Raw genomic sequence first — 26,086 nt, forward strand, 5'->3', positions numbered from 1 at the left:
CTGTAACACACATTGCTAAACTGCTATACATCATGATAGTACAAACATGACTTAGTATTATTGTAGGTCTTCTAAGCCTCGGTACACTGAATCTTGATGTTCCCATTGTGGTATTGTCCATCTTCAACCTTGATATCAACATCATGATGTGTGCTGCCTGACTGTGGACTAAACTCTTGTTCAGAAAAATTGTTGCAATCGGGTTTATCTACTGACTGTGACTGATTTGTTCCATTGCTTAGATTTGTAGTTTTCTTTGAGGTCACTAAATTACAACACACAATATACAGTAGCTAAGTGACATGTAGACTGTGTCCATACATATACCTTCTCTAACCACTTTGTTTGACATATATGGACTACAACCCTATATATAAATAACACATATTCTAGTTCAGGGACCATAATGTAATTGTTCTTACAGTAAAAACAGTTGAAGTCGATTCTTTGAAGCCAAATATCTTCTTAATCCTTCCTTTCACCTTTAAAAATTGTTCTTGTCATTTAGCTCATCAACTATATTTATTTTAGCGTGCCTGACTGTTCTATTAGAGTATCTCGATCTTTTGTGCAATTTTTATGTCCACTTCACACAAAAATTGCACCTATTATGCCAGCATTTTGCTCATTGCTTTTACCCACCCATTATTCCAAAAATTTTGCCGGCAAAATCGACGGGTCCCTAAATGTGATTGCTCTATTACAATAATTGGGCTCTATTAGAGTATTTGAAAATTAATTTTTTCCTGTAATTTTGCAGAGTTATGGACTATTCAGTTGATGGTCTCCATAGATTTGGAAAACTGAGACATCACTGTTTTAACCATTTTCCAAGTGAGTTTGGCAATTAAAAACAGCATTAGCTTGAGACAATTTCAGTACATAATGTTTAACCCTCTAAATGACCAATTTGCTTTCCTATGCTTAAATTTGTTCTTACAGTAACAATTAGAAGTATAGGTCCTGCAAATGCCCAAATAGCTCCATCATCAGTGGATATCCAACAACTATAGAGATAACACACTTGTTATATTGTGCCAAGCAGTATATTGTTCCTTACAATTCATCAGTTCCATAGTGATCATGAGCTATTCCACAATTGGTACTGGAATACCTTCAGAAATATAAACACTGCATGTTAATAATTCCTTTGATGTGAGTGGAGACAGGAACAGAAAGAGAAACAGATATAGCCAATTGAAAATGACTGATATACGTATATAATCACTTTATACAGGTTGGATGTTACACTACCATTTGGTCCTTTGATAAAATGATTGAAATACTCTTACAGTGTACCATAATATAATTACGAATTTGATGAAGAGAGTGGGCCAGCTAGTCACTACGTTAATCTACTCATGCATTATAATCATTACTTTGAAAATGTAGATTCCATTGTGTGTGTGTGTGTGTGTGTGTGTGTGTGTGTGTGTGTGTGTGTGTGTGTGTGTGTGTGTGTGTGTGTGTGTGTGCATGTGTGTGTCATGCAAAATCCAAGTCATACTTCCCCATGGTGCCTTACGGGCAGTAACTCTGTTACTAGCTAACATGACTGGTGTTCTTTGGATGTTTTTCTTTTGGTTTCCACTCTGATTTTATCAGTATCCATTTGAACTTTAAAAAGGTTTTCGCTGCAGTGGTGTTGCAAGCCTTCAGTGTTTAACTTAATTTTGTAATGGAAGTGGAGAATTCACACATTATTGGACATACAGGTTTACATCCTAGTGATTTTCACCACTTGAAGTAGGGCTGGGCGGTATTGGAGTTTCGCTTCACGATATATCGTATAGAAATATATCACGATATTACTATTTATCGCGGTTATTAAAGATGACTGCTATATTAGAGTAGCTGACTGCTTTATTAGGGTATCTTGATCCTAGCTGACTGTTCTATTAGAGTATCTCGATCTTTGTAAAAAAAATTGACTAGCTAGTACTAGGTCCTTGTTTGCAGTAGTATCACGTGATTATTTGAGGTGCATTATAACAACCTTAAGGACTTAATAAGCTGTCACAAACGCTAAAAATCGTAATAATATCGATATCGTGATATTATCGTTTCACCGAAATCTACGCGATACAGATATCGTTTCATTGCAATACCGCGGTATTACTATAATACCGAGAAACCGCCCAGCCCTAACTTGAAGTCTTATTTACGTGTGGGGTGGTGGAATGTTTGTAGTCTTGTTGAGGCAGATGGTGGGCTTAAGACTGCTACTGTTCGAACTGGGAAACATCCAATAGCAGCAGATATGAAGATAGGATTTCTAGTAAATGAGTTAAAGTGTTTTAGGATGGGGGCAGTGTGTATTAGTGAGACAAAATGGTTTGGTAGAGATGTGGTGTATGAGGTGGATGACACCATGACACCATTCTGTGTGGAGAGAGAGAGAGAGAGAGAGAGAGAGAGAGAGAGAGAGAGAGTTACCTGCAGAATGGTGTGAAGTAACTCTAGTACTAGTTCCTAAGAAGAGTGATATTTCTGTGTGTGACAACTGGAAGGGTATCAGTTTGCTGGATGTGATTGGCAAGCTGTTTGTGAGAATAATCAATGACTGACTCCAAGCTGTGGTACAAGACTCTGTTGGTGACTCTCAGTGTGGCTGGTAGGGGTTGTGTGGATATGGTTTTCTGTATGCGCCAACTTGTGGAGAAGACCATTAGCAAAATTTTCCTCTTGTTTGTTGATCTTCGTACTTATGATTCTGTGCCAAGACAGGCACTGTGGTGTGCTTTGCGAAAATATGGTGTACCTGACTGTTTGATAGATTTGGTGTGCTCTTTTCATGATGGGATAGTTGCTACTGTTGCATGTAGGTGGAGAGGAAGCACCACCTTTCCAGGTGCGAAATAGATTCCGTCAGGGTTGCATGATTGCTCCAACTTTGTTCATCTTGTATTTTGAATTAGTCAGTCGGTGTTGGCTAAGTCGTAATGCAGCAGGAATTGAGATACTGTACAAGGTAGGATGAGTACAGTTAGACCAGCATACTGTAAGTAAAGCCCTGACAGATAAATCTGATACTCTTCATTGTTTGTTATAATTAGCTAGCCCAGAGTGGTTATTTGATTCTGCAGATAGAAATCTTGCACAGGTACAGGCTGTAAATAGACAGAATCAACTTGATAAGGCACATTTGGTGCATGATTGGCAGGACAGGACTTCAGGCAGATGTATAAGAGATGTGAATAGCTGCATGTACATATGTATACTGCTGTTAAATGTTCCTATCTGACAATATTATACTTATCTAAAGAATAGTGGAGAATGTTTATTCATCAGGCTTCTGCTGCTGGTTTCATTTTACGGTCTGTTAAACCAGCTACCTTTGGAACAAGCATCCAGCTGCAGGGTGCTTATGCTCTGCTAAAAGAAAATGCTATAGCAGGTGAAGGTCAAGTTCTGCTTCCAGTATGCAATGATCTGCAATCATTACACAGCACTGCAAGGACAAAAAGCCATTCAAAGTTCTGAACAGGAAAAGGAAACCACAATATTGAAAAGACTGTTTGATAATGAGGAAAACTAGCTGAAGTCAACATCAACTAACAAAGAAAGATACTTACTCCCTGGGTGGCATGACAGTAATGTATATCCCATCCAAAAACAGCTTATAGCTGTAAAAAAGTGCGCGTCCAAGTAAAGCAGAGTTAATTGCGACAAAAAGTAATGATATCATAATGCGGCCATGTGCGAGGTGTGCAAGTTGTAAAATTAATATTAGCTAATCAGATAATACAATGTTATTGTTAAAGTGTTAATGAGAACTATGTGATGCTGCTAGTTTTTAAGTGTGTGAGCATCTTCATAAATGCCACATAAATTTAATTCTCAATAAAGCAATGTGTATAGATTCTCTGATAGTAATAAATAGTTTGAGTTTGGCCACCTTTCCTTTGTTCGTAGCATTGCTGTATACAGGAAAGGCGGCCAAACTCAAACTATTTATTACTATCAGAGAATCTATACACATTGCTTTATTGAGAATTAAATTTATGTGGCATTTATGAAGATGCTCACACACTTAAAAACTAGCAGCATCACATAGTTCTCATTAACACTTTAACAATAACATTGTATTATCTGATTAGCTAATATTAATTTTACAACTTGCACACCTCGCACATGACCGCATTATGATATCATTACTTTTTGTCGCAGTTAACTCTGCTTTACTTGGACGCGCACTTTTTTACAGCTATAAGCTGTTTTTGGATGGGATTTCAATACTTTTTGTTAGAATAAGCAATGCACTGTTGATAACAGTAGGTGAGTTTCCATGGTTTTGACAGAAACCCCAGATTACAGTGACAGAATATTAAAATATAACTGTAATTTTAGTGGCCAGGGCCACCCACATTGGTGGTAACTGGGGTATTTTTCCCCCTACCACAGCCGAAAGGGGCCACTTGAATACCTGTTTAAAGAAAGATCGATATACTCTAATAGAGCAGTCAGGATCTAGACCCTTTCTTGCCCCTGGGCCCCTCTTTAACTCTTTTCCCTGGGCCCTCTAATTTCTCTGGACGGCCCTGTTAGTGGCATGCAACTGCAGTCAACTAACACCCATTTTAACTAGTGAACCCTTAACAACACTGCCTTTCATCTTGTACTGCATTGAAACGATCAAGATACTCTATTAGAGCAGTCACAAAACAGCTGTAACACAGCAATCAATATTTAGCATAGTTACAACTTCTGCTTAGCATCGGATTGTATAGTTTAAATTACTAGCTACTTACAGACTTTACAATATAAAAATATGGCACTTGTAGAAATGTGACTGTTCTATTAGAGTATCTCGATCTACTTCAAGCATTGACTAATTCAAGTGAAGAAGCTACGCCCCTGCCAAGAGATCTTGTGAAATGAAATAAGAATAGTAAAGAAAAGGCAAGTATGTACAGAGACAATAGAGGGGCGCGTAATTATGTCTTGTTGTAAATAAACGCCTTTAAAATTTATATTAAGCTTACTACTAAATAAACGCACCAGAATAGGCTTGTTTGGCTGTTGTCTCCAAGGTTGTCTCATTACTTGTCTTTTCGTGTTGAAGGGATTTAGTCGCAATTGGTGAGTTTAACTATACATGTATTTGTGTTGTAAAACTTAATTGTAAAAAGGCGATTAGCACATATCATGATAAACATGTATTTGTCACAGTAGAGTCTCTCACGAAGTCACGATTATTACGAGACATTGGACCAGGGTAAAAAATTTACTGCTATATTTAGAGGTTGTAGCGTTTGTATATCTTAGTATCTTAATAAATAATCCCCCATGATCACTAATCACTAATAGTACAGTGAAAACTGGTCATTATTCAGGCCGTAGGGACAAAATTTTCTAACCTTGCCTTTTAAAGAGGTGGCTGCATTATGCGGCCTTAAAAAAGGTAAGAAGCATGCTGTTCTAACTGGCTATATAGATGGATTTAGTGTATGACAGCGTATGAGACAGTGAGTGCTGGCAGCAAGGGGGCAGCCAATCTGTTAGAGCACCAAAAGCACTGCTTCAGACATAGGCAGTTGACTGTCAGCCCCAAGTGTAAAAAGTTTCACTATTGGTCCTTATAAGCTCCTGATGAAGAAAGTGATGAAGTAATTATCCATAGGATATATTTTTCAGAGTATCCATTTCAGTTCTACAATATAGTAGCCAAGCATAAGATGAACATAACACAGCATTCCAGTAGTTTAGTGGTGACCAACACTGCCTGAGTTAAACTGTGGTGAGATTTGAGACTATCAGAAGCCCTGGAATGTCTTCAACACATGAAATACCAAATATCTAATGCCTGGCTTTCATCCACAGTGGACCTGTCTTGGTGGCCACTTGTACAGAAGGGAAACAGCTGCCACACAGTCTTGCGAGCGAAACAGCTAGTTGCCACACCCCTTAATTATCAATTTGTAAAATCTTTAGCAAAATTGTGTGTGCGAGCAAGTGCGATGTGGCAGTGCCGTGTATATGGTTGCTGCCTAGCAGTGACACATCACGAGTATTGAAGTCACAATGCGTTACTGTATCATCCATCTAAATACAATCTCTGAATGTGTCATTTTGTGTAGAGAGCAATCTTCCACAAGAAGTGACCTGCAGGTTTCAGTGTATATTGTTAACCATTAATATTGTTCACAATATTGTGAACTATATGTACGGTGAAACCTCACTTAGTGGCCACCTCTTTAATAAGACCACCTCATTATATTGGCCACCTCTAGTAGGTCCCAAATATAGCTAAGCATTACTTATGACCTCATTAATAAGGCCACCTTGTTATTCAGGCCAAATTTTTTGGTCCCACAGCCTGCCATATTAATGAGGTTTCATTGTACTTATGTGAATTTTTATTTTTCGTAACTTTTCTTCAGGTTTACTGATGGGCACTATGAAGCATTGTTGACTGGTACGTGTATAATGTGGTGACTTGAAATGCTAAAACAGTACGTAGCATGTCTTGTATGTACATGTAATGTGTTGTAATGTGTCCACACATCCACACATCTTAGAAATAAATATAATTGTATTCTCTATAAATAGTCAGTTCCATTGTGCCACTGGGTCATAACTTGGTTGAGTATGGATCATCCAGGGCACTTGAGTCACATTTTGTCCTGGCCAAGTGGATCTCATCCACTGACAGAATATACAGGATCAGATCACGTGTATAAATTACGGTGGAACTTGTTTATTGCCACCTTACTCATTCAGCAGGTAACAGTGTATAAATTCTCAATTGGAATTGGCTTTTCAAGAGTGGTTGTCTTTCTATACTAGTGGCCATTAAGACAGGTTGTACTGATAGAGTGTACATACTAGAGATGCAACAATATCCTCCACTTAGTGTCGTTTGATAATGATGCAATGGAGACTATGTATTATTGCATTTAAATACTATACTATTATATTGCAACTCTAGCACGTATTTATAACAGGAATGTTTGTTAACTGTTTAGACATACTGGAGCCACACCCACTCATCTGGATTCTACAAATGGAGTCATACCAACTTGTTGTCATCATACTTACTCGTTACTCCCATTGTGTTTGGATGAATATACATGCCGTCATGTGAGACTTGCTACCATGGCGGGCCACTGGAAAACATTTGCATAGCAGTTATATTACAGTCATTATTGTACAATTCTTACATTATTGTTGTGAAGTGTTTGGTATTCATGTGTCTCCTCTGTATGTTGTAATTACATGTGTAATTTTGTGTGGGGGTGCTATAAAATGAAATAATGCATGGTGACAATTGTATTAGGCGATTTTGCACACTTCCTTTTAAGCTAGCTACATGTGCTAATTACTCACAGCTTGTGTCAACAACTGGAAACCGCAGTTGTACTCTTGTGTCATTCTTTAAGCCGCGCCCTTAGAGGACAAATTATGTGGGGGCGACTAATTTCAAAACGAAGGATGGTATGCAGCACCATAGATTATATCTATGGACTATAATCTATGGCAGCACACTTCTTGGTGGCTATATGTACTGATTAACTACATAGAGCGCCAGTTCATCAATACCCAGTGACCGCAGTTGTGCTCTGCGTCATTCTTTAAATTCCGAGTAAAATTCTTAGAGAGCAAATGACGTGGGGGCGACTAAATTCAAATTTCAGACTAGCCATTCTCGAAAACAAATGTTTCAATCTGAACGAAACTTTCAGAACAGTTTAAAGACACATTGCCCTACATGCCAAGCGAGTATTGCGGAAAACAACAATCTGGGATTTGTATTTGGCCTCTAGGTCGACTGAGGACGACTGAAACTTCGTTTGGTGCTGAAATCACGACTGTAGGGTAATCATGTATGGTGAAATCGATGATGTGAATCTTGAGGTGATTGAGTGAATACTGAAGCGATAACAGGGCGATCAATGTTCGGAATGCACAAAGGAACGCAAGGCATACACCTGCGGTTGCGTCTAACCGCATGCGATAAAAAAAAAAAAAAAAAGAAACTTCCCCTTTGATGTCGGCAACCTCGATCACGAAACAATCGGCATGGATTTGCTTCACTGCTTGTGTGGTAGTTACTAGTGACACGATGAGTTCAACTCCAGAGTTTCAGAGGGATAGCGTAAGTGACGGGTGGATTACAGGAAGGCCGAATTTGACAACGTTCGTTCTTGTAAAATCCTCACGTAGTGGTCGCGTCATTTATTGTCTGCGGGGCGCGTTTCTGCTTTACTGGCCGCGCGACTCACTACCGTGAGTCTTGATAGGCAATGCTCTTTACTACACAGAAAATGTCGCCTTGCTTCCACAGCATAGTGGAGAGAATCATCTGTGGCAAGATATTCAATTTGGAAAAGCTATTACTTCTGAGAATTCAACATCAGTGATGATGCATGGGAAGGAGACCCTCAATTAGTGGATGGCCAAGTGTAATGGAGCATGTACAGAAGTGAACAAAATGTGACCACATTTTATCAAATGCCTGCATGTATTAAAAAACAATTGCAGAATCCATGAATTGGAGACAACTGATATTTGTGCAGTAGTGTTTATATATTTTTCCTGCAGATTCCAAGGATAACAGGAGGTGGATAGGGGGGATTATTTGCAGTGATGTGGTATCTCCCAACAGAAACCTCCACACAATCATTCTGTCAATTTAAGTCTGTCTCACAAGCTCTCTTCAATGGTAACATATGCAATCCAAAAAACCATCACTGAAAACCTTTATCTCACCACTCACCAAATAGCATGCGGTCAGGGAATTGGATACAGGCCCAGTTTGGCAGACATGGCAGGAACTAGTTATAAAAGGATCAATTGTCAGTTTACCGAAATAAGAAAACTTTGCAAGAGAGTGGTATAGTTATGAAAGGTGTGCGCCTTATCACAAAAATGGAGGAAATTGCTGATAAGGTAGATGAGAAAGATAGTTTTAGGAAGGATTCACCATGGTCAATGTGCAGTACAATGCATTTGGATGGCCACACATGGTGGACTGTGCCATAACAGCATTCATGACCTACCAGTTCATCATGAGCCCATTGATGAACAAGCTTCTTGTAGAAGCAGACTCTTTAGAAACAGACACTACATACATTGTACAATGAGAACACAAAACTAATGTATCTATTTAATGCTACTGTTGTTGATGTTGCAACAATGAAAGGGCTGTAGTAGACTGTATGATGGCAAGCAAGGAATCATCTAAACTTTACAACACAGCATTTGATGTCATGTTTTGCACATGCCAGCATAGATACCCTTGCTTTAAAGTAAGTGAGAATTTGAAAGGCATTGTAATGGAATAGAGTGATTCTGAAGCAAAAGGATTGAGAGAAGTAGTTGGAGATGAGATCAGTGAGATTTTTCTACAAGGGTATAATGTTCACTGGACAAGATCATACCAATAAGTTGTTGACAGGGTGAACAATAGTGCAAAAGAGAAGCTAGCAGTTGATGCATTTTGCAAGATCGCAAAATGCATCACCGAAGTTCCACAAAAAAGTAAGATATTTTGAATCTTTTTGATGTACTGCAAGGCACTGGAGGTCAGGACAACATCATGCATATTAGTACAGAACTAAGAGGACTGTTGACATCGAAATGGCAGGGGCAAAACATTGGGTTCACCTGGTGGACCAGGCTGAAATGTTTGAAGATGCTTTGCTAACAAATCCTCTAGCAATTGGGACAAGTGACAAGTGTCCACATAACACAAATGGTGTAGAGAGAGAGAGAGAGAGAGAGAGAGAGAGAGAGAGAGAGAGAGAGAGAGAGAGAGAGAGAGAGAGAGAGAGAGAGAGCAAATACTCTAGCCAAAAGCTGTGACAAAAATTTTCACTCTATGGAGCCATGAAGTCATCAACAGGTTTACCTTCTCTCAAAACTGAAAGGTACATCCAATTCATTACCGCACCTAGCCAAAAGTTGCAGGTCAATGGTGCAGGTATTCACTGCAGCTAACTGGTAAAGATGCTATGTACTGGTAAAGGATCTAAATGGCCAGCTAACATAACAACATAGTCCTGCATACCCTATTCCCCATGCAGAAGTGACACTTATCAATAGGAGATATAAGTCAAATAGGGTGTGGCTCATGTGACTATCGGGATACTTAGAGACAGTTACATACCCTATTAGTGCATGCACATTCATGTAAGGTAAATTACATGCAATAAAGATTTTACCAAGGATTCATGAAATAGCAAATTCACTTGCACAAAATCAAACTGAGGTACAAATAGCTATATGTGACCGGATTTGCGAAAAGGGGTCTTTTGCACACAGCCATTTCTATGCATTTGGATGACCATAACTTTGTGCTCAAGAAACATATTATAAGCCTGAAAATTTTCTAATCATACAGTTAGGTTGGTGCTCAACACTGACTAAATTTGAAGTCAATAGCTTTTCCAATCTGAAGTTATGAATTGTCAAAGTTGGTAATTTGGTTGTGTGTGGAAGACCCCTTTTCACAAATCCGGTCACATATATATATAGATGTAAACTAGATCAGCTTGAAACTATATAGCTATAACTCATCATCAGTCAGTTTTGTACATAGTAATATTGTAACATGGAATACAATTTCTATACTATGAAATTATGTGCATGTGATCATGTGATCATGTCAATTTTATTTATTTTTTTATTTATCTAGGCCCGGGGCAAATACAACCAAGTACAATCATCAATGGGACAACCTACTAAGGCCACTCCAAATAAATTCTCTGTTTCCCGTCCACCGCCCGCATCTAGTTACTGTCAGCTCTAAATATTCCATTATTCCGTATTCTTCCATTATTTTCCGGTTATTGTTTCATACCGACAGGCTCACTTGAAACCAAGTCAGCTCACGTGTCAGCAGTGCTATCAAGTCGGCACAAACATCACGTTTGTGCTATTTTTGCAACTTAAAAAGGAGGGAAAAGTTTAAGCATGCTTTTATGTAGCTTTTTATGGTTGTGCCAGGCAAAAATGACTTGAAAAGCTGCCAATCTTATAATGAAATAATGGAAATGGACCGCCCGCCCGCATGCAAATATGCTTGAGTCCAGGACGGGAAACAGAGAATTTATTTGGAGTGGCCTAATGGGGCATGTACAAACAGTGCATGGCCAACACAGTGTGTGTAGGTAGAAAATATGCCCAGTAATACAATTCTAGAGGAATTGACTGGCACATAAACATAAGGCAGTGGCGGATCTAGAAATTTTCAGAGGGGGTTTCAGATTCCACTCAACTTCAGCCTAGCTGTAAGTCGAAGATCAAAAAAAAAAAAGGTCACAACCTGCTCTTCAACGCCGTAATTGTGATTTCAGAGGAAAAAGTTAAAGTTTCGCCAGCAGAAAGTCCTACTATAACACAATACGTATAACTCGTGGTGATTTTATCACCCACACGATGAGTAGTCAATAAATTTGGGGCGCACGCTATTCTCAGAGGGGTTTCAGCTGAAACCGTTGCAACCCCCCTGTATCCGCCACTGTAAGGGATGTATTAACTTGCAAATAAAATCAGTGATGATCGAACCATGGAGATGTGGGGATGTGAAATTGCACTATAAAATTATGAGAATCATGGTAGCTATTGAATCTGACACCTACAAGCAGTAAAGTTTAAATATCCAACAAATACTTATTACATTAATTTTATGTAATTGTATAGCTAGCTACACAATTTGTGTTACATAATATGTTTAAATGAGGATGGATTAGAGCGCTGGATTAAGACATGGCTGGAGTTGCCAAGAGCAGACCACGGAAGAGTTTGGGATAAAAGCAGAGTTTTTGAACTGTCTGTCACCTACAACTGATATCTGAGTTATGTATATATTTAACATGAACTGGGTCATTTGTACTAAAATGATCATGCGATGTTGTGGATATGCTGCCGAAGACCAAAAACAAAACAAAAAAATTGGAGAACAAAATAATGTGGCTGAAATGCAATACCAGAATTTCATGGGTAAATCAGTGTGCACAAGTAGCTATGTGGAACATTGCTGATGGTGGCAGACTGTAGCTACATATCTAGACACATGGTAGTGTGTCGTGCGGCCAAGAAGCTAGCACACAACACTCGTGAGTATATTAACAGGGAGAAAGAAAACTCGATTTTCGCACCTGTGCTGCCTTTACGAAACAAGATGAATTTTGCTGTGGACATGCCCACCAACTTCAGTACTCCAAATACCAAATTTGGGCAAAATCGCGCTTCAAGCGTACCCGAGATATGTGACTTCAAAAATTGGCTTATAGTTTCTAAAATACAAATATGCTATACAAAATTCTAACTAGCTTAACTACCAAACTAAGTACTTTAACTACAAAACTAGCTACCTCAACTACAAAACAACCTTAATTAATAACTTAGTTCAACAAGTCTATGCCTTTCTTGGTTTTTTTCCTTCTTCCTTTTCTTTTCTTTTTTTAAAAAGCTTTTTAATGCAGGTTAGCCTGCATTATTGGCCTGTGGGCAACATGTACCCGCAGCTAGGAAAAATATACATGCACACAAATTATTACAATATGTACTTATTACAACTTTTTTTCTGAACGAGTCTCATATTATGTAATAATATAAATCACTGAAACAGTTGCCTCCTGGGATGATGGAATTGTTGCTATTACAGAAGCAGCATTGCCACGTTGAACATCAATGGCAACCTTTTGAATCAAAAATTGGATGGCCCTATTATCAGAGAAGAATACTTTCCAAACTTAGCTGACTCTGCAGCATTTGCAATTACATGACTGACTCTTATCAAGACACACGGTAGTGTGTCGTGTGGCCCAAGAAGCCGGCATGCCACACCGTGAGTATATTGACAGGAAGAAAAAAAAAAGTCATTTTCACACCTTTGTATCTCGGTGATCCATTATCTGATTGGAACCAAAGTTGCTACACAGTTTTCCCCCAGCCAGGGGAGTCTACATTCCAAATTGGAAGGAAATCGCTCCAGCCGTTTCCGAGATACAAGCTGCCAAAGTTTCGATTTTTTCTTCATTTTTTTTTCTTCTTCTTCATGTTTCCGCACACTTGCAAAAATTGCTATAAAACGCAAACGTGTACTCCGACCACCTTGAAATTTGGCACACAGAAAGGGAGTCCAAAGGCGAATCCTAGCATTAAATTTGGTGCAAATCCGATGGATGATTTAGGAGTTATGACTGATTATTCACGTAAAACAAGATCGATTTGTTGTCACGCCTACAGGGTAAACCGTTTCATGGAATCAGTTGAAAATTGCTATATAGATGGAGAGTAACCATCGTAGGAGTGCCTTTTGGTGTCCATTATAGAATTCTATTACATTACAAGTTATTCTGTAGGGAGTTCAGCTGCAAACAGTTAATCTTTTAGACAATTCGGCAAGAAGCAAATGACCCTGTGGAGAGTTAAGCTACAAATATATCACTGAAGAGATTCAGAACATTACATGTCACACTGAAGAGAGTTCAGCTATAAATAAACACGTCATGCACCCTGTAGAGAATTCAGCTACAATTAAGTCACTCTCTAGAGAATTCAGCTACACACAAGTCACTGTGGAGAGAGTTCAGCTACAAACAAATTACCCTGTAGAGAGATCAGCTACAAACAAAACACTTTGCAGAGAGTTCAGCAACAAACAAATCAACTTGCAGAGAGATCAGCTAGAAACAAATCAACCTGCACAGTGATCAGCTACAAACAAATCAGCTTGTAGAGAGATCAGTTACACACAAATCAACCTGTAGAGAGATAAGCTAGAAACAAATAACCCTGTAGAGAGTTCAGCTACAAAAATCACCCCGTAGAGACATCAGCTAGAAACTAGATACAATGCAAGGAGTTCAGCTACAAGCGATCACCCTGTAGAGAGTTCAGCTAAAACAAATCAACCTGCAGAGAGATCAGCTACAAACAAATCACCTTATGGAGAGTTCAGCTACAAAAAACAACAACAAATTACCCTATAGAGAGATCGGCTAAAAACAAATCAACCTGCATAGAGATCAGCTACACACAAATCAACTTGTAGAGAGTTCAGCTACAAACAAATCATCCTGTAGAGAGATCAGCTAGAAACTAGACACAATGTAAGGAGTTCAGCTACAAGTAAATCACCCTGTAGAGAGTTCAGCTACAAATAAATCAACCTGTAGAGCGATCAACTAGAAACAAATCACCCTGAAGAGGGGTCAGCTACAAAAAATCACCCTGTAGAGAGATCAGCTAGAAACAAATCACCCTGAAGAGAGGTCAGCTACAAAAAATCACCTTGTAGAGAGATCAACTACAAACAAAACACTTTGCAGAGAGTTCAGCTACAAACAAATCAACCTTTAGAGTGATCAGCAACAAACAAATCAACTTGTAGAGAGATTATTTAGAAACAAATCAACCTGCAGAGAAATCAGCTACAAACAAATCAGCTTGTAGAGAGTTCAGTTACACACAAATCAACCTGTAATGAGATAAGCTAGAAACAAATAACCCTGTAGAGAGTTCAGCTACAAGCAAATCACCCTGTAGAGAGTTCAGCTAAAACAAATCAACCTGCAGAGAGATCAGCTACAAACAAATCACCTTATAGATAGTTCAGCTACAAACAAATTACCCTTTAGAGAGATCGGCTACAAATAGATCAACCTGCAGAGAGATCAGCTAGAAACTAGACACAATGCAAGGAATTCAGCTACAATCAAATCACCCTTTAGTGAGTTCAGCTACAAACAAATCAACCTGCAGTGAGATCACCTACAAAAACGCACCTTGTACAGAGTTCAGTTACAAACAAATTACCCTGTAGAGAAATCAGGTAGAAGAATTCACCTTGTAGAGAGTTCAGCAACAAAGAAACCACCATGTAGAGAGTTCAGCTGCAAACAAATCACCCTGTAGAAAATTCAGTTACAAACAAATCACCCAGTAGAAAGATCAGCTAGAAGAAGTTACCTTGTAGAGAGTTCAGCTACAAAGAAACCATCATGAAGAGAGTTCAGCTACAAAGAAATTACCCCATAGAGAGTTCAGCTAGAAGAAGTCACCTTGTAAAGAGTTTAGCTACAAAGAAACCATCATGTAGAGAGTTCAGCTACAAAGAAACCACCATGTAGAGTGTTTAGCTGCAAAAAATCACTTGTAGAGAGTTCAGCTAGAAACAAATGTGACCTGATCTCGGAAAACCTACCTTCTTGGCACATTGGTCAATTTTCTGTTTTATAGCTTAAATGAGGTACTGGGTGCTCATCTCTCTTGTGATAAAATTTCAGCTTAATATCTTTAAGCATTCCTGAGATATGGCTGATTTTCTCTCCTGTACATTACAAACTAACTTCTATGTAATGTATTGAGTTCTGTGAGAGATTAAGGGTGACAAATGGTGACAAATCACTTTGTTTACCAATAATTCCATTCTTATCATCTAAAATACTTTAAAAGACATTTCTGAAAGTTTAATGAAGTATTCTTGGTACTTTTCTACAATTAAAAGCCATGTATCATTGTCTAAGACTAAGTTTTAGCCATTCCAGCACATGGACAAATCACCCAATTTGAAAGTTAATTGGTGTCCCACGCATGAGAAATTACTACTTGGTCTGATATAGTCATCCATATCTCCTAGGAAAAAGAAGCTATGGGTGTGAAACTTCACAGCAAGAAGGTTTAACAGTTGCTTTATCCGAATATGCAAAAAATTAATTTAAAAAAATGTTGAAATTTTCAATTGAGTTTTCCCAAAAAGTTTGCTTGTGCCCAAAAGGTAGGTTTTCCAAGATCCGGTCACAAATTACCCTGTAGAAAGATCAGCTAGAAGAGGTCACCTTGTAGAGAGTTCAGCTACAAAGAAACCACCACATAAAGAGTTCAGCTGCAAATAGATCACTTGTAGAAATTAAAGTTCAGCTAGAAACAAGTCCCCCTGTAGAGGGATCAGCTAGAAGAAGTCACCTTGTAGAGAGTTCAGCTACAAAGAAACCATCATGTAGAGAGTTCAGCTACAAACAAACCACCCTGTAGAGAGATCAGCTAGAAGAAGTCACCTTGTAGAGTGTTCAGTTACAGAGAAACCGCCATGTAGAGAGTTCAGCCTCAAACAAACCACCCTGTAGAGAATTCAACTACAACAAATCACCCTGCAGAGAAGAAGTTACCTTGTAGAGAGTTCAGCTACAAAGAAACCATCATGTAGAGAGTTCTGCTACAAAGAAACCACCATGCATGTAGAGAGTTTAACTGCAAACAAATCACCTGTAGAGAGTTTATATAGCTAGAAACAAATCACCCCGTAGAGAGATCAGCTGGAAGAAGTCACCTAGTAGAGAGTTCAGCTACAAAGAAACCATCATGTAGAGAGTTCAGCTGCAAACAAATCACCCTGTAGAGAGTTCAGCTACAAAAAATCCCCCTGTAGAGAGTTCAGCTAGACGAAGTCACCTTATAGAGAGTTCAACTACAAAGAAACCATCATGTAGAGAGTTCAGCTACAAAGAAACCACCATGTAGAGAGTTTAGCTGCAAACAAATCACCTGTAAAGAGTTCAGCTAGAAACAAATCATCCTGTAGAGAGACCAGCTAGAAGAGGTCACCTTGTAGAGAGTTCAGCTACAAAGAAACTATCCTGTATATAGTTCAGCTACATTTCAAGTCACCCAGTGGAGAGATCAGCTGCAAAAAATATCCTGTGGGGAATAATGGGCATGTAATAAATATATGTATATAATTTGTATAATTACTAATAAAATCAAAAATAATTGAAGTATTAAAAATCTCCTTTAAGTTCTTTTCTTCTTCCTGAGGTAAAGAAAAAAACACATGGGTTAAAAAAGCCCCAAAGCCAGCCATAGGCTGGCTTTGCAGTATACAAATACAAAAAGAAGTGATATCTAATCAAAAACAGCCAAGCTGTAAAAAAAGGTGCGGCCCAAGAAGCCGGCGCTAATTGATAGGAAGAACGAAAACGCATTTTTCGTACATTTGTAGCTCTGTGCTTCCTTGATGAAACAAGATGATTTTTCCTGTGGACACGCCCGTCAACTTCAGTACTCCACATACTGAATTTGAGCGAAATCGCTTCAAGTGTTCCCGAGATATGCGATTTCAAAAATTGGCTTAGTTTCTTCGTTTTCTTCTTATTTTTCTTCCTCTTTTCGCACACTTGCAAAAACTGCTATAAAACGCGAACGCCATATCCGATTGCATTGAAATTTGGCGCACATAATGGGGTATAAAGGCGAATCTCGGTACCAAATTTGGCTGGAATACGAGGGCAATTGGAAACAGTGGAAATGGAAACCGGAAATGGAAAACGGAACTAGTCATTATCATCATACAAATGTACTCTAGAGTAAAACCCTTGTTTAGTGGCCACCTTTTTAAGATCACCTTCTTATAAAGACTCCACTTTCGTACAAAGACCACACTGTAATTATATTTCAAAGATGATACTGACCTTATAATAAGACCACCCTCTTTACAAGGACCACATCTTCACATTATAGCTAGGTTCCAAACATCTATTTCATGACTTTATCATAACAGCTTTCAAATAGTCCATGCAAGTGAAACATTACGTATCATACGGTATAGTAGTACCAGCGTTGAAACCGGGTCGGGTCATCCGGGTCATCCGGGTCACATTTTCTCCGGGTCATCCGGGTCTGACCCGGTTTACAATTTATCCGGGTCTGACCCGGATTGGATCACGTGAGAAACAAAATTGTTCGTTTGACGACATGGAAACTTATAAACGCTATCGCGTAGCTCTTTCGTGAGCCACGCCCACTTATCGCATTACCAACATACGCTCAGCCACGCCCATTTGTTAGTAAGTGTAGTATGTAGCACGAAACTGAGGGTATCTATGGTGAGGGGTAGCTATTGTCAGTAGGTGAAGGCCTTTTTTTTTTTTTTTTGGTCTTCAACCTACAGCTAGCCTGAAGTTGCAATATTTACTCAACACGAATCGAACGCTCAAAATGTAGACTCGTTCGCTCGCTCGAGACTAGCCGAAACACGTCTCGGCTCTAATTAATCCGGGTCACATCCGGGTCAAATCCGGGTCAGTGGGTCATCCGGGTCAGCAGTAGTGACCCGGTTTCAACGTTACAAATTTTTAAGTACCAACTGAAATTATTATTACTTTCCCCTACCAATCAGTAATCCCATAATCAATCATATTGTAAAACATTTTGTATGCATGTTTCATATGTGCGTTAATCCTCAAACGGAGGCTGCACATTTTTGGAAAATAAAAAAATAAAAAAATAAACGTTGAGTAGTACTGTATATTAGGGATCATGGAGATTTGGGTTTTCCTAGTTAAATAATTCACCCAAAAACCAGCTTTACAACTCCATCCTGGCACCTTGGCAGTATTGGTTAGGTATAACCAAGCCCAAAAGTTCCTTCAGTATGATTCTAAAGGCTTCCAATAAATAGTTACAAAATTAAAAAAATAATTATTCAATGGAATTTTCTACTGACTAACTGCCTGCCTGCCTGCCTGCCTGCCTGCCTGCCTGCCTGCCTGCCTGCCTGCCTGCCTTCAGACAAGTGTAACTCGATTACGGCTAAGGCTATGGGCTTAATGTTTTCATGGTTTGACGTTGCTTTGTCCCGAGACATGCCTTTTGGCATACAACAGTATGTACAATGCACGCATCGTGGACTTACCTTTGTCCTCCTTTGTGTCCCATTTCTTTTTGCTGACAGCCAAAGGTGTTGGTTCATGGTAGCGTGATGTATGGCTTCCCTACAGATGTGGTATGGTATGCATGGGTTCACCAGTCATAATAATGTTACAAAAAAGTAAGCAAAAAAGTTAAAGGAAAAATTAGAAATTTTAAGTTTGATTTGGGATCATACTGTAGAAAAAAAGTAAGGAAACAAGGGATGTTGCCTACACCTGCAGATACACTAGAGAACATTTATTCTCTAATTCAGTCTTGGCATAGACTGGATTAGAGATTAAATGTTCACTAGTGTATCTGCAGGTGTAAGCGACCTCCCTTGTTTCCTTCCTTTTTTTCTATGATCCCTAATCGAACTTGAAATATGAGGTCTCATAAGGAGATAATGACCTTAAAAAGCTTAGTCTTTTTAGTTGGCCTAGCTATTTTGAGAAGGTCACAAAACAGATGTTTGGAACCTACAATGTGAAGAGGTGGTCTTTGTAAAGAGGGTTGTCTTTATAAAAGGTGACCATGTAGTGGTATTATGCTGTATATATAAGGTCAGGATGCCATAGCCATCTTTGAAATCTAATTACAATGTGGTCTTTGTACAGAGGTGGTCTTTATAAGAAGGTAGTCTTAACAGGTGGCCACTAAACAAGGGTTTTACCATAGATTATCAGTTTCTTGTCGGACCTCTTAGTTCTACAGGTTGTCAGTGTACGACATCTGCAGTGTTAGTTTCTTCAATGGCAGCTGCTTCCTTTAAAGAATCTGGTAGCGACCATATGTGGACAGTTTTGTTCTTTTTTCATGGAGTTGTTCAACCTCATCTTCTAATTACTTACAGCTGTAAGTGCAATAAGCCTGATTGTGTTTTTATTTATTTTCTTTTCAATAGGGTAGGAATTACTCAGTTCTAGGAGATTCGTCTTATTGATAACATCTGTAAGTAAGTACACTGAGAGTGCCCAGTATACAATTTATATTTACCTTCGTATTGGTTTGTGGAAACTGGTCTCATTTCTTCATGTTTTCCACTATTTATCAACAGCTGACGGATGCTACCTCATGTACGTCTGGCACTGTAAATGAGTCGAGTTCTTTCAAAACCTGTTCCATCTTGTTTGTCCTTGTTTCACTGACCATGCTCGTATTACTAACAAAAAGTAAGTCCACTGAGAGTATGCAAATTATATTACACTGTGAAAAAGCTCAGAATAATAAGGTCTATAACAGTCTTATTATGTTAGTATTGGAATGAAATAGTACAGCATATATTATTAGATTAGGACTTTACTATAACAAGCTTATTGAATACATTTAAGACAGTCATATATTAGAGATTAAATCACTAGAATAGTGTGGTGTATTATCAGACTATACTAAGTCTATATTTCAATCATACATTGGCTACTATACTACTGCATGTACTTTTTTACTTTCCTATAATCTGTGGCTACCTTAATTAAATAATTTCTATAATATTTGTAATGAATTTAATTATGTAAATATGTTAAACAATAGGTACAGCTAGTAAATCAATGTCTCCTTAGCCGGCCATGACAGTATCAAATCAATTTCGTCATTTATCAGTCTTTATTCAACTGCAGCAGGTAAGACAGTAAATACAATCCCATCCAAAAACAACTTATAGCTGTAAATAAAGTGCGCGTCCAAGTAAAGCAGAGTTAACTGCGACAAAAAGTAATGATATCATAATACGGCCATGTGCGAGGTGTGCAAGTTGGAAAATTAATATTAGCTAATCAGATAATACAATGTTATTGTTAAAGTGTTAATGAGAACTATGTGATGCTGCTAGTTTTTAAGTGTGTGAGCATCTTCATAAATGCCACATAAATTTAATTCTCAATAAAGCAATGTGTATAGATTCTCTGATAGTAATAAATAGTTTGAGTTTGGCCGCCTTTCCTGTATACAGCAATGCTACGAACAAAGGAAAGGTGGCCAAACTCAAACTATTTATTACTATCAGAGAATCTATACACATTGCTTTATTGAGAATTAAATTTATGTGGCATTTATGAAGATGCTCACACACTTAAAAACTAGCAGCATCACATAGTTCTCATTAACACTTTAACAATAACATTGTATTATCTGATTAACTAATATTAATTTTACAACTTGCACACCTCGCACATGGCCGTATTATGATATCATTACTTTTTGTCGCAGTTAACTCTGGACGCGCACTTTTTTTACAGCTATAAGCTGTTTTTGGATGGGATTTCAATACTTTTTGTTAGAATAAGCAATGTACTGTTGATAACAGTAGGTGAGTTTCCATGGTTTTGACAGAAACCCCAGATTAAAGTGACAGAATATTAAAATATAACTGTAATTTTAGTAGCCAGGGCTGCCCACATTGGGGGTAACTGGGGTATTTTACCCCCTACCACAGCCCGAAAGGGGCAACTTGAATACCTGTTTAAAGAAAGATCGATATACTCTAATAGAGCAGTCAGGATCTAGACCCTTCCTTGCCCCTGGGCCCCTCTTTAACTCTTTTCCCTGGGCCCTCTAATTTCTCTGGACGGCCCTGTTAGTGGCATGCAACTGCAGTCAACTAACACCCATTTTAACTAGTAAACCCTTAACAACACTTTGCCTTTCATCTTGTACTGCATTGAAACAATCAATATAGGTAATCTGTTCCATATGGGGTACGGCCATATGGAACAGATTACCTAAAGCACTATACAGTGCTAAAACTGTGAATGGTTTTAAAACATTATTTTGTACAATGTAATTCTGTTTTGTTATGTATGTATGTACTTATATTGTATTGTATTTTTTTGTTGTGCTCTCAGGGCATAGCTGAAAAACAGCCTTCTTTGGCTGACGCTATTTTCCCTGATTAAATATCATTTAAAAAAAATATATATATACTCTATTAGAGCAGTCACAAAGCAGTTGTAACACAGCAATCAATATTTAGCATAGTTACAACTTCTGCTTAGCATCGGATTGTATAGTTTAAATTACTAGCTACTTACAGACTTTACAATATAAAAATGTGGCACTTGTAGAAATGTGACTGTTCTATTAGAGTATCTCGATCTACTTCAAGCATTGACTAATTCAAGTGAAGAAGCTACGCCCCTGCCAAGAGATCTTGTGAAATGAAATGAGAATAGTAAAGAAAAGGCAAGTATGCACAGAGACAATAGAGGGGCGCATAATTATGTCCTGTTGTAAATAAACGCCTTTAAAATTTATATTACTACTAAATAAACGCACCAGAATAGGCTTGTGTGGCTGTTGTCTCTAAGGTTGTCTCATTACTTGTCTTTTCGTGTTGAAGGGATTTAGTCGCAATTGGTGAGTTTAACTATACATGTATTTGTGTTGTAAAACTTAATTGTAAAAAGGCGATTAGCACATATCATGATAAACATGTATTTGTCACAGTAGAGTCTCTCACGAAGTCACGATTATTACGAGACATTGGACCAGGGTAAAAATTTACTGCTATATTTAGAGGTTGTAGCGTTTGTATATCTTAGTATCTTAATAAATAATCCCCCATGATCACTAATCACTAATAGTACAGTGAAAACTGGTCATTATATATTCATGCCGTAGGGACAAAATTTTCTAACCTTGCCTTGTAAAGAGGTGGCTGCATTATGCGGCCTTAAAAAAAGGTAAAAAGCATGCTGTTCTAACTGGCTATAGAGATGGATTTAGCGTATGACAGCGTATGAGACAGTGAGTGCTGACAGCAAGGGGGCAGCCAATCTGTTAGAGCACCAAAAGCACTGCTTCAGACACAGGCAGTTGACTGTCAGCCCCAAGTGTAAAAGGTTTCACTATTGGTCCTTATAAGCTCCTGATGAAGAAAGTGATGAAGTCATTATCCATAGGATATATTTTTCAGAGTATCCATTTCAGTTCTACAATATAGTAGCCAAGCATAAGAACATAACACAGCATTCCAGTAGTTTAGTGGTGACCACAACACTGCCTGAGTTAAACTGTGGTGAGATTTGAGACTACCAGAAGCCCTGGAATGTCTTCAACACATGAAATACCAAATATCTAATGCCTGGCTTTCATCCACAGTGGACCTGTCTTGGTGGCCACTTGTACAGAAGGAAAACAGCTGCCACACAGTCTTGCGAGCGAAACAGCTAGTTGCCACACCCCTTAATTATCAATTTGTAAAATCTTTAGCAAAATTGTGTGTGCGAGCAAGTGCGATGTGGCAGTGCCGTGTATATGGTTGCTGCCTAGCAGTGACACATCACGAGTATTGAAGTCACAATGCGTTACTGTATCATCCATCTAAATACAATCTCTGAATGTGCCATTTTGTGTAGAGAGCAATCTTCCACAAGAAGTGACCTGCAGGTTTCAGTGTATATTGTTAACCATTAATATTGTTCACAATATTGTGAACTATATGTACGGTGAAACCTCACTTAGTGGCCACCTCTTTAATAAGACCACCTCATTATATTGGCCACCTCTAGTAGGTCCCAAATATAGCTAAGCATTACTTATGACCTCATTAATAAGGTCACCTTGTTATTCAGGCCAAATTTTTTGGTCCCACAGCCTGCCATATTAATGAGGTTTCATTGTACTTATGTGAATTTTTATTTTTCGTAACTTTTCTTCAGGTTTACTGATGGGCACTATGAAGCATTGTTGACTGGTACGTGTATAATGTGGTGACTTGAAATGCTAAAACAGTACGTAGCATGTCTTGTATGTACATGTAATGTGTTGTAATGTGTCCACACATCCACACATCTTAGAAATAAATATAATTGTATTCTCTATAAATAGTCAGTTCCATTGTGCCACTGGGTCATAACTTGGTTGAGTATGGATCATCCAGGGCACTTGAGTCACATTTTGTCCTGGCCAAGTGGATCTCATCCACTGACAGAATATACAGGATCAGATCACGTGTATAAATTACGGTGGAACTTGTTTATTGCCACCTTACTCATTCAGCAGGTAACAGTGTATAAATTCTCAATTGGAATTGGCTTTTCAAGAGTGGTTGTCTTTCTATACTAGTGGCCATTAAGACAGGTTGTACTGATAGAGTGTACATACTAGAGATGCAACAATATCCTCCACTTAGTGTCGTTTGATAGTGATGCAATGGAGACTATGTATTATTGCATTTAAATACTATACTATTATATTGCAACTCTAGCACGTATTTATAACAGGAATGTTTGTTAACCGTTTAGACATACTGGAGCCACACCCACTCATCTGGATTCTACAAATGAAGTCATACCAACTTGTTGTCATCATACTTACTCATTACTCCCATTGTGTTTGGATGAATATACATGCCGTCATGTGAGACTTGCTACCATGGCGGGCCACTGGAAAACATTTGCATAGCAGTTATATTACAGTTATTATTGTACAATTCTTAAATTATTGTTGTGAAAAGTGTTTGGTATTCATGTGTCTCCTCTGTATGTTGTAATTACATGTGTAATTTTGTGTGGGGGTGCTATAAAATGCAATAATGCATGGTGACAATTGTATTAGGCAATTTTGCATACTTCCTTTTAAGCTAGCTACATGTGCTAATTACTCACAGCTTGTGTCAAAAACTGGAAACCGCAGTTGTACTCTTGTGTCATTCTTTAAGCCGCGCCCTTAGAGGACAAATTATGTGGGGGCGACTAATTTCAAAACGAAGGATGGTATGCAGCACCATAGATTATATCTATGGACTATAATCTATGGCAGCACACTTCTTGGTGGCTATATGTACTGATTAACTACATAGAGCGCCAGTTCATCAATACCCAGTGACCGTAGTTGTGCTCTGCGTCATTCTTAAGTTCCGAATAAAATTCTTAGAGAGCAAATGACGTGGGGGCGACTAAATTCAAATTTCAAACTAGCCATTCTCGAAAACAAATGTTTCAATCTGAACGAAACTTTCAGAACAGTTTAAAGACACATTGCCCTACATGCCAAGCGAGTATTGCGGAAAACAACAATCTGGGATTTGTATTTGGCCTCTAGGTAGACTGAGGACGACTGAAACTTCGTTTGGTGCTGAAATCACGACTGTAGGGTAATCATGTATGGTGAAATCGATGATGTGAATCTTGAGGTGATTGAGTGAATACTGAAGCGATAACAGGGCGATCAATGTTCGGAATGCACAAAGGAACGCAAGGCATACACCTGCGGTTGCGTCTAGCCGCATGCGATAAAAAAAAAAATGAAACTTCCCCTTTGATGTCGGCAACCTCGATCACGAAACAATCGGCATGGATTTGCTTCACTGCTTGTGTGGTAGTTACTAGTGACACGATGAGTTCAACTCCAGAGTTTCAGAGGGATAGCGTAAGTGACGGGTGGATTACAGGAAGGCCGAATTTGACAACGTTCATTCTTGTAAAATCCTCACGTAGTGGTCGCGTCATTTATTGTCTGCGGCGCGCATTTCTGCTTTACTGGCCGCGCGACTCACTACCGTGAGTCTTGATTCACAAGTTCCATTACAAATTACCTGTATTATCATCACCATGACTATGGCAGATTCAGTTCAGTTTCTCTAATGTTGGATCAGCTGAAATGGCCTACATTACAAATTCGTCGGAAATTATCTAGGTTACAAATATTGCATAAGATACACTACCAACAGTTATCACTCCAAATTCCTCATTATTACTTACCAAAAACACGACCAACAAGACAATACCACCATCTTCACTATATTTTACCTACCTCATCCACCACGGCATACCAAAACAGCTATTTCTCAAGAACAATAAACGAGTGGAACATACTACCAACTGACACAATTGAAATTGCAGATACTGATCTATTTACAGCTAGACTCCAATCATATTATTGTACCTAATGTATTTGTTTATGTGATTCCTGAGCACACCAGCAGGGCTGACTGCTCAGTAAACAATAATAATAATAATAATGTAGAACTCTGTGACAATCTGGTAGAACAGTCCCACAGCTCTAATACAAAGATGGTAAATATAATGTGTATTCTGGACAATTGTTGGACTTACAGTTTGTAACAATAAGAATCTCATAAAACCAAGACCTTGTCTGGAAACCTAGTATTACCATGTAGAACAACGGCTAGGTCCCACAACTCTATTAAAGATGGTAAATATAATGCGTATACTGAACAATCATTGTACGTACAGTTTGTAACAATCTTTTAAAACTGAGGCTGAGTCTGACAATCCATGTAGAACTAAGACAAGTCTGATAAGACAACCCTAAATGGAGGCAAACATAATTCATATTCTGGATTACTTGGTGTACTTACAGTTGTTATCAGTGAGTCTAACCAGACATAAAACGGCCACTTGGTATGTAACTTTGTCGGGCTAATATCAGTCAAAGATTTGAACAGTCATATCTCTGCCAAGAACAATGATATCAAGCTGTAACTAGC

The 26,086-nt window shown here is 38.4% G+C and overlaps 1 protein-coding gene and 3 long non-coding RNA genes across 9 annotated transcripts in view; 3 read left to right on the forward strand and 1 right to left on the reverse strand.

Moving 5' to 3' along the window:
• LOC136265223 (uncharacterized) lies at window positions 1–25,879 on the reverse strand. Its single transcript, XR_010705440.1, has 8 exons — window positions 25,831–25,879; window positions 25,692–25,779; window positions 25,172–25,638; window positions 1,061–1,114; window positions 941–1,007; window positions 423–482; window positions 328–367; window positions 1–265 (listed from the first exon to the last, which is right to left on the reverse strand). It is a non-coding gene; the product is annotated as an uncharacterized lncRNA (long non-coding RNA).
• LOC136265214 (uncharacterized) overlaps window positions 1–26,086 on the forward strand; it is a 272,681-nt gene that overhangs the window by 101,534 nt on the left and 145,061 nt on the right. The gene's annotated exons all lie outside the window — the stretch shown is intronic.
• LOC136265220 (uncharacterized) lies at window positions 4,990–7,280 on the forward strand. The gene is made up of 3 exons (XR_010705437.1): window positions 4,990–5,082; window positions 6,384–6,455; window positions 6,969–7,280. It is a non-coding gene; the product is annotated as an uncharacterized lncRNA (long non-coding RNA).
• On the forward strand, window positions 21,893–24,405 carry LOC136265221 (uncharacterized). Its single transcript, XR_010705438.1, has 3 exons — window positions 21,893–21,990; window positions 23,295–23,366; window positions 23,880–24,405. It is a non-coding gene; the product is annotated as an uncharacterized lncRNA (long non-coding RNA).

The sequence above is a fragment of the Dysidea avara genome, chromosome 8, assembly GCF_963678975.1.
Source record: "Dysidea avara chromosome 8, odDysAvar1.4, whole genome shotgun sequence".
Classification (NCBI taxonomy): Eukaryota; Metazoa; Porifera; class Demospongiae; order Dictyoceratida; family Dysideidae; genus Dysidea; species Dysidea avara.